Source organism: Myodes glareolus, chromosome X (assembly GCF_982192425.1).
Source record: "Myodes glareolus chromosome X, mMyoGla1.1, whole genome shotgun sequence".
NCBI lineage: Eukaryota > Metazoa > Chordata > Mammalia > Rodentia > Cricetidae > Myodes > Myodes glareolus.
In genome coordinates, this window is record NC_142053.1 from 8075755 (window position 1) to 8086377 (window position 10623).

Sequence of the window (10623 nt, forward strand, 5' to 3'; positions counted from 1 at the left end):
CAGGTTCTGGCTATTACAAATAATGTTGCTATGAACATAGTTGAACAAATACTTTTGTAGTATGATTGGGCATCTCTTGGGTATATTCCCAAGAGTGGAATTGCTGGATCCTGAGGTAGGTTGACTCCCAGTTTCCTGAGAAACCGCCACACTGATTTCCAAAGTGATTGCACATGTTTGCATTCCCACCAGCAATGGATGAGTGTTCCCCTTACTCCACATCCTCTCCAGCATAGGCCATCATTTGTGTTTTTGATTTTAGCCATTCTGACAGGTGTAAGATGGTATCTCAAAGTTGTTTTGATTTGCATTTCCCTGATTGCTAAGGAAGGTGAACATGACCTTAAGTGTCTTTTGGCCATTTGAACTTCTTTTGAGAATTCTTTGTTCAGTTCAGTACCCCATTTTTTAATTGGGTTAATTAGAGTTTTAATGGCTAGTTTCTTGAGTTCTTTATATATTTTGGAGATCAGACCTTTGTTTGATGAGGGGTTGGTGAAGATCTTCTCCCGTTCACGAGGATGTCTTTTGTCTTAATGACAGTGTCCTTTGCTTTACAGAAGCTTCTCAGTTTCAGGAGGTCCTATTTATTCAATGTTGCTCTTATTGTCTGTGCTACTGGGGTTATATGTAGGAAGTGGTCTTCTGTGCCCATGTGTTGCAGACTACTTCCCACTTTCTCTTCTATCAGGTTCAGTATGGTCAGATTTATATTGAGGTCCTTAATCCATTTGGACATGAGTTTTGTGCATGGTGATAGATATGGATCTATTTTCATTCTTCTACAGGTTGACATACAGTTATGCCAACACCATTTGTTGAAGACACTTTCTTTCTTCCATTGTATACTTTTAGCTCCTTTGTTAATAATTAGGTGTTCATAGGTTTGTGGCTTAATATTCGGGTCTTCTATTAGATTCCATTGGTCAACATTTCTGTTTTTATGCCAATTCCAAGCTGTTTACATTACTGTAGTTCTGCAATAGAGTTTGAAGCCAGGGATGATAATGCCTCTGGAAGTTCCTTTATTATATAGGATTGTTTTAGCTATCTGTGTCTTTTGTTTTTCCATATAATGTTGATTATTGTTCTCTTAAGGTCTGTGAAGAATTTTGTTTGGATTTTGATGGGGATTGCATTGAATTTATAAATTTATAAAGAGGGGGAAATGGTGTGGGACAATTCTATATTCTTTCAATTATATTTTAAATAAATGCTGACTGGCCGGTAGCCAGGCAGGAAGTATAGGCAGGAAAATCAGACAGGAAGTAGAGGTGGGGCAAGGAGAACAGGAGTATTTTGGGAAGAAGGAAGCTCTTTCAGCAGTCCTGCCCAGATCACTGAAGAAGCAGGATGTCTCCTGCCATGCTGACAAAGGTACCGAGCCATGTGGCCAACATAGATATGAATAATTGATTAATATAAGTTATAAGACCTAATACAAAGCCTGAGCTAATCGGCCAGTTTATGATTAATGTAGACTTCTGTGATTTTCTCTGCGGCTTCCCAGCTGAGGGAACTGGGCAGGACAGAAACCCTAACAAGCAGGCCCTCATGTCACAGAGTTGTTGTTTAGAAAGAACAAGCTCAGAGTGTCTTGCACATAGCTGTCTTCATAAATACCAGCTGGTACAATCAATAAGTATAATCAGCTTTTCCCTATTATTATTTTTCCTTTTTCTCACATAATATATCCTTATTAAAGCCTCCAACCGATATCATCTAGTTCTTCTCTACTTCTTCCCACATCTAGATTCATTCCCTTTCTGTTTCTCATTAGAAAACAAAGAAGTTTGTGAGAGAAAGTAATAAAATAAAATAGAGCAAAAACTAACATATTGGAATTGCACAAAAGAAACAAGAAGAGACCAAGAGAAGGTAAAACAGAGGCCCACTTGTCTGCACACTCAGGAATCCCATAAAAACACTAAAATGTAAGCAGCAATATATACATGCAGCAAATTCTAGCAGGACCTGTGCATGCCATCTCAATGTCTATTCATGTAAGCTTTGATCATGTTGAATGAGAGGATCTTGTTTGCTTGGTGTCCTCCATCTCTTCTGGCTATTATACTCTTTCTACTTTCTCTTCCATGGGGTTCCCTGAGTCTTGAGGGGAGGGATTTGACTGAAATACCCTATTTAAGGCTGAATGTCCCAAGGTCTATGACCCTCTGCATAATGTCTGGCTGTGGGTTTTTGTATTTGTTCTCATCTGCTGCAGAAGGAAGCTTCTCTGATTATGACTGAACAAGGCACTGATATATGAGTATAGCCTAAACTAGATTAGATTTTTTTCCATGATTCTTCATTCATAACTTCATTACAATTGCTTGCTAAATTGTCTATCTTCTCCATTGGCTATATGAACAAATCAAAATCTTTATAGGCATATCCTTAGTTCCTAGTCAATACTTGTACATAATAAATATGGATAATAAATATCTATTAAATGAATATCTGCTTTATATTTGCCTTCTCTCCCAGATTACGAATCAACAGAATACAGTGGCTTTGTTTCTTTTTGGGGGCCCTTGTCTATCACAGAGCCTGGCTTAATATTTTTAACATGCTAAATAAACACCATTCTCATTTTGGAGAATGTATTCTGCTCTCAGGATCCTTTTCCTTTCACTCTCTAGAGATTGTCTTTTTCACAAGATCCTGCTCTACTATCACCTCTTATATGACTTTCCTGGACATCCCAAGGCAGAGCCAAGTTAGTTGCTGTCATTTCCTATCTGCACTATTAAAGAGCTCTATTTAGCTGGGACACTTAATCTGTGCCTTTCACAGAGTTCTACCCTTTGAAGGATACCTCACATGTTTTAATGCTCTGCTGTCACAGTCGAAAGGCACGTAATTATTTTTGGATAAGGAGGCCTTCTCTAGTTTTCTTTCAGCTGCTCTAACACACACCACAATCACCAGTAATTAAGGGACCAAAGTGTTTATTTCATCTTAAGCTTCTAGGTCACAATCTGTATTTGAGGGACCTCAGAGCAGAGGCACGAACTCTGGAGGAACACTGCTTACATGTTTGCTCCTTGACTTATACTCAGTTAGCTTTTTTATACATCCCAGGCCCATGTGCTCAGAAATCGAGGCTCACAGATGGTTGGGACCTACCACATTACCTATTTATCAAGATAATCTCTCATAGACAAGGCCAAAGGCCAATCTGGTTTTGGCAATCCCTCAACTGAAACTCCTTCAGATGAATTTAGACTGTCAAGTTGACAGCTGAAGTCAACTAGTATAGTCCCCACACTTTTTCTCAGTGTTCTTCAAACTGTATGAAAAATTGTGGCTCCATTTCAGCACATAACCTCTTATATTGGTAATTCTTCATATGTTTCATACCCAGAGAAGTGTCTATAAATAAGTTTCTGTGGGATTTTCCTACATTATTGCAAGACATTTATCCAACAATAGTCACAGATATTTTAAAAAATTATTGCATTTGTGTGTGTCACAATATGTGTGATGTGGAGGGTCAGAGACAACTTTTGGGAGTCTGTCTTCTCCTTCTACCATGTATGACCAAGTATCAAATTCAGGTCATGTGCCTTTATCTGATAAGACATCTCACTATCTTCCATAGGTCCTTCATCATTCAAAATTGCCATCTTATTCAGTGAAACAATAATGAACATGTTCTCATCCATGAAGAACAAACTTGATTCCGATTCTTTACTCATTCAAATTATCTGATAGATAATAGAAAATAATTTGTAGTTCATCTTCAAAAAGAGAGGTTTTGCTTTACACAAATCCTCCTACAAGGAAAAGGGGGCATGAGAGCATATGATTTGCCATTCTTCACTTACTAAGAGCTACAGGACTAGGCTTCCAGAAGTGGAAAAAGAGCTTCCACTTTGATAATATCCCTAACAGGGCTGGTGGAATGCTTCTGTGAAACAAATAAATGCCATCTCATTTTGGTATGATGTACATGTATAACTTAGCTGTTGTTATTGCTAGTTCTGTTCATTGGTTATGATTTATATCAGAAGTTTGTCTCTAAGAGTGTATGGAACTCGTCCAAGTCAGTTGCAAGAGGCAAGTATCCTTAATTCTCACATTTGGATACAGCAGACAGAAAGTACAATTCATTGTGTGATTAGGAACGCTTGAATTTAATATATCTTATTTCATTGAAATTTTTGTAGTATTGGTTCAATGCCCATGTTACCATGTTCTTAATGCTTTAAAGGACATGGCATAATGAGCATTGACAATAAGGAAGCCAAAGGTTTTCAGTCAGTAGTGGTCATGTTTTAATATCAAGACCATGTTGCTGTCACTACCACCACCATCACTATCCACATACATTAGTTCAGTGCTGTTTTGGATTTGCCAGGTTAATTGCATTATCTAATTTCTAGGGTAGAGCAATGGTTACTTTCTTTTCACAACTACTCTGTGGAGATATTCCTTGAGAAACTGAAAGGAAAACTTGTAAAGGTATAAGCAAATTTTAAAATATAAATACTGAAATTTTATTAGCTTAGGAGGAAGTATAAATTATGAACATTAAAGGAATCAGCTTGGACCTAGACAGTTTTTACTCCAGTAATTGACTTTCTTTGGGCTTGCTAATCAGATTAGTTCCTTATGTGGGATCCATGGGATAAACAAAAATAGCAAGAGGGGGTGGATGTCTTGATAGTACTGCTTGAAAACACAAGTACTGGCCAGAAGCTAGACAAAAGAATTTCCTTCCTTACAAAACAGGTGACTGGTGCTTCAAAATAAAAACATCACCAGGGTTTCCTTTAAAATAGGGATATGTCCAGTGTCTCTTTTTTTCCAGTGTTTGTTTAAAGGCCCTTCAAAGAAATGTTAATTAGAATCAAATAGTTTAAGAACTGCAAAATTTCAAAGATTGGTTAAGACTTAACTGTGGTCTGACATCTCAAATAAGGTACCTCCATTGTTTTAGGTTTTATTTAGGGTGATATCTTTAGCCCTGAGAAATATGGCCTGTATTTTTCTTTAAAAGATGTACTTTTAATGTATTTTTTGATTACATACTTACTCTCTCCTCCCTTTCTGTTTTCTGTCCCCTCCCCAAAGATTTCCTTCTCACATTTATTCCTTTCTGTTTTGTGACATACTGATTTTAACCAGGATCATCTATGTGGACACTGGTATAGAACTGTCCTTTGGAGGCTGTTGAGTATATAACTTATTATGAAATATTAATTTAAAATGTGTTACATTTGTTTATGATGTGGAACATTTGTTTAATTATGCAAAGATGTGTTGCATTCTTTTATGTTGCATTTGCTTAATTCTGTAAAACCACGTTACTGTTCTTGTGTAAAACACCTGATTGGTGAAATAAAGAGCTTAACCGTCAATAGCAAGGAAGGAGCAAGAGTAGGTGGGGCTGGCAGGCAGAAGGAATAAATACAAGAATTCTGGGAAGAGAGATCTAGGAGCAAGGGAAGGATAAAGAAAAGATGAGGCTAGCCACCCAGTCATAAAACCAGACACAGAATAAAAAGGAAAAGAAAAAATACACAGAAATCGAGAAAGGTAAAGTCCAGAGCCAAAAGATAGATGAGATAATTAAGGAAAGCTGACTAGAAACAAGCCAAGATATACTTGGGCATCCACAAGAAAGAATAAAACTCTCTGTATATTTATTTGGGACCTGGGTGGCAGGCCCCCTAAAGAGTAGAGTGAAAACAACCCAACAAAAATAACTTGAAGCAATGACTGTCTCTCTTTTAGAATCCATCAGTTGTTAAAAGTTCAGCCATGTTCAGTAGAGTCCCATGACCCCCTTTACCATCTGAGGTTGGTTTTTTTATAGTTATTTATTTACTTTTTGGTTTTTTGAGACAATGTTTACTCTGTAGCTTTGGAGTTTGTCCTGAAGCTAGCTCTTGTAGACCAGGCTGGCCTTGAACTCACAGAGATCCACCTGCCCCTTCCTCCCGAGTTGAGTGCTGGGATTAAAGGCATGTCCCACCACTGCCTTGCTGATGTTGGTTATTTACAGGCCCAGCTTTTTTTACAGGCCTGGTGCAAGCAACTAAAGCTGCTGTGATATCAGGATTGCAACAGCTGGATCGTGGGGCCTTCATTGCCTTGCTATTTGAAAAATGGGTAGTGCTAAGGTATTAAATTCCTTTCTTCTACCAAAATAAAGTGTTCAAGTGGATGGACATAAACACACAGGTTTTTGCACAAGCCTCTCTCATCAATTCAGAACCTAACTAAAAGATGGGGGAGAATTCCTACCTTCTCTACCCACCATTTTTCACTATTGAAAACAACCATAGAAAGCTCAAATCTGTGAGGAAGACTTGCTACTACTTTTACTCACCATCAGAAGGTGATGCATAAGCACATGCTAATGTCCAATGCTCTTAAGTGTAAGATATTATATTCAATAAATTTCTCCAAAGTCGGTTGCAAGGCTCTAGGTATATGGAATGCTAGATAATAAAACTGAGAAGATATTTCCTCTTTAGCAGCAGTTTAGTAGACAATAAGTCTCAGCTTCTCTTTCTTAAATGTCTCTCAAATCTTTCCCCCATCTCAACCTTCTGTCAGCCTTCTCTTTGTCATTCATTTGTGTTTACTGCAACAGCTCTCACTGCACTTCTTGTTTCTCCAGGGTTCTTCTGCAGTACCCTGTTATTCTACTACTGATAGTCAGGGTACCCCTTAACACCTTCCATTGAGGAACTGTGTTTCTCTCTAAAACCTCTGTGATGGCTCCTGAACTTACTCAGTGTTTGTAGAAATCAAAGTTCTTCCGAAAGTCTAAATAGGTAACATGTTGCCATTTTATCTCCTTTTTCTCTTCTCCATGACCATTTTCCTTTACTCAGGCTAGCTGCCTCTCAATTCTTTCAACATGACTAACTCTTGCCTCAGAAATTTTGTACTAATTCTCATTTTAAGTCATAGTTGACTTGTCCATTCCGCAATCATTCAATTCAACTTTTGAAATATTTTGTTGAAATATACCATGGGATAAACAGCAGTGTGTCATTTTGTATTATATTTTATATATGTAGCATCCTCTAGAATATATTTCTTTCAGTATCCTACTTCTAATGGAGTTATAAGCTGTTAGTTGGCTAGTTGTCTTTGATTTTCTTGACAAGAAAGATAGTTCCTTTTCTCATTTATTCTCCTTATTTATAGTATTTTCTTGCCAACTTCCTCTCCTTTCCTTCTTTCCCAGATTTATCTTTTATTTCACATACCTGATGCATTTACTCTGTGCTTAGCTTACTAGCTAGCATTCCAAAAAGCCACCTACAGATTACTATAAGAAAAATGGTAGGTAGGCATGATGGCATATATCTATAATTCCAATATTTTCGAGACTGAAACAATAGAACTGATGTAATTTGAAGGGCATTATGGGTTTTATAGTGAACTTAAGGTCAGCTTGGGATACATAATAAGACCATCCACACACAGAGACACCCAGACATAAACAACAACAACAACAACAACAACAACAACACACACACACACACACACAGAGAGAGAGAGAGAGAGAGAGAGAGAGAGAGAGAGAGAGAGAGAGAACAAAAAAAGGAAAATGAAGGAAGAAATAAAGGACAGAAGGAAGGAAGGAAAGAAGAACGGAAGGAAGGGAGGGAGGAATGGAGGAGCTGGTTTCCTACCTTTACTAAAAAGAAAAGGTTAATAAAAGATTGTCTTTCTTATTATCTGAAAAAATAAAATTCTATGATTTTTGTCCAGAAAACCTATAAAGAAATATCATCAGTTTGGAAGCTGTCGTAAAGATGGGTAGATTTTCATTTTATTTGTCTGTTTTTGCAGAACAAAATACAACCCAAATGTAGCAGGTTAGCATTGTTGTTACTCATCTTTATTCTGTGGGCTAAGTTACTGTAGGCTTCTTATTCTTCTACTACAAGTTCTTGGTGTGGGATTGCTGCTCATGCAGCTGCAATCAGGTTGATGCATAATGTCTTTAATTCAGCAGTCAGGCACCTTAGTGGAAATGGCTGGGGACAGGTTAACTGTAATCTTGGTAAAATTAGGCCACTCCTACATGTAGTCTTTTAAATATAGTTATATTGCAATAATACTTAGATCCCTTACATGTTAGGTCAGCATATTAAAGATCACTGGAAACAAAGATTTTCTTCCAGACCAGTCATGGCATGACTTCAGCTGTATAATATTTATTAAAGTCAGAGATAGGGTCAAGCAGATTCAGTGTGATAAAGAGTGTCTTAAAGGCATAGATATAAGGACTCATCTTTCATTTGAATCCATTTTTGTAGAATCATACCACACTGGGTAACACAATTTGTGTACTCTCAAGTACTTCTGGGTGATGGCTCAGTGGCCTATTTCCTAGACCCCCTCATTTCCTATTCTGATAATTGACTAATTCTTAAATGGGATAGAAGCAGATATTCTGTACACCATAAAACAAAACAAAGGATCCAAGAATTTGAGAAATGGGTGTTTTTCTAAAGCTTTTTGAGATATAATTGATATAGAAAATTTTGCACTTAATGTAAACTTAAAAGTTTTGATGAATTTCTATTATAAACATGGATCTGAGTCCAGAGGGCATCCATTAAAATATCCAGGTTATAACATAGAGTTTTCCAGGGTCACATAGATAATTACAGAAATAGAGATTGTAAGAAAGAGCAAGGCATTCCAAAGAATAGGAGTGGCTAAAGATTGGAGGAAGCTAAGATTCTCTATGATCTCCAATCATAGTGGAGAACCTTTATGAGTACTTTTAGATAGCATCCTCCTTCTTTGGCATTTGTAAATCCTGTATTCTCGGGTTAGTTACACATAACCAACAATAATCAGTAAGAGATGTGGTAGGGAATTCCAATCTTCTTTTCATAATTGGCTTCTTTCATATTTTAAAATTTTAATGCTTCTTTCTTCAAACTCTATTTTTCTGCCATGTTTGGATATGTATATACACTAATAATACCATTTCCATATTCAAAGTACTTAAATCTATCTACTGATATCAGCAGATCTCAGAATTTGATAAACACCCCCAGAGTGGTTCCAGTTTCCTGTGTCCTGGAACAAAGAGAAACAGAGACATACAAATAGTAGTAGGAACAGAAACAATTTATTAGAAAAAAATACACATCCAAATGAGAATCAAAGCTGGAACAGAAAAGTAGTTTAGTTGTCAGTGGCAGATGCACAAAGGATTTTTGGGTCATTTTCATAGCATTGAATTTCTCAAATAGCTTCACATTTAATTACGTAAATAATTTCATGTATCACATGTATCACTGGCATTTTTAATTTCTTTTTGGGCCTGGAGGATGGAGGTAGCAGCTGAGAGGATAGACCTTCTCCCTATAATCAGGCTTGAACTTTATCTCCTATTTCTCTCTTAACACATTAATTTTAAGAAATGGAAAAATCTTACAATGTGTTCCTCTTTACTATTTGAAATAGTAAATGGTAGGGAAGAAGTTAGACATAGCTGGTCTTTCTTCAAGCTTATTTTAAGGCAAAACTATTTATTCCTAGAAAGCAAGAAAAAATTATATATTTATTTTTATTTAATTAAAAATATACTTTGATTTTTGGCCAAAATGATGGAATATGTGCTATATTTCTGTCCCTGGGTAACAACATGACATTCTAAACTTCCCAAAAGATTAGAAGGTCACAAAAACATATCATTGCCTATTCCCTTAAGAATTAATCCAAATGGTCCTGTCAATCACCTGTGCAGGAAAAGCACCACTCAAAGAGCTATAACTGAAAGAAACATGATACACGTGAAGACCAGTTAAAGGCATAAAAGGACTATGTATGCCTTTAATGATAAATATAGCACAAAAACCAATGTCTTCATATAGTTGCTTACAGATCTTTCTTACTACCAAGGCTTCTGATGTTGGGGTATTCGACCAGTACGCTTAAATAAACAGATTAGCTCAAAACAACAGATATAATTTAATAATTGAAAACTGGGAAACTCACACGACCAGGGTCCGGGAAATACTGTGCACAGAGAAGAGAGCGAGTGCACCTGGATTCCCAGGTTTTCTTTCCTGACCCCAGGCGGCCACACCCTAGCCAAATGTGATTGGCTGAGCTTCCCCATCATTACCACTTTCTAACTCAGGAAACACAGCTGCTTCTTTTCCTCTTTATATTCCCCTCTTTCAGACACTAAACTTCTCTCTGTGTACTACTCTGTGCACTCTTACTCCTTTTATGAAGATTCCCTCTTTCTAATATATTTGTTCTCAGATTTCCATTGTAAAACCTCAGTCTATTTTCCTCATAGACATCTCCCTCCTGCTGATAGTTGCCAAGATCTCCGGTTTACTTGCCTTGTTTTTTCAGTCATGCTCTAGCAAAACTGTTCTTGGGTTGCCCCAAGAGTTTCTTTATAAATTCCTTTCATTGTTTTTGTGACTAAGAATTCACAAAAATGGCCCCTGTGTTCCCTGGTACATTTGTAGTAAGATTCAAATTTGTCAAAGGCATAGATGTAGAAAAATGAATGATTATTTATAGGAAATGGAGGATAGTGAGTTATTGCCCAATTGACACATGAATCAATTATGCAATAAGAACTATTTTCTGAATATCTGCTGTATAGTATAG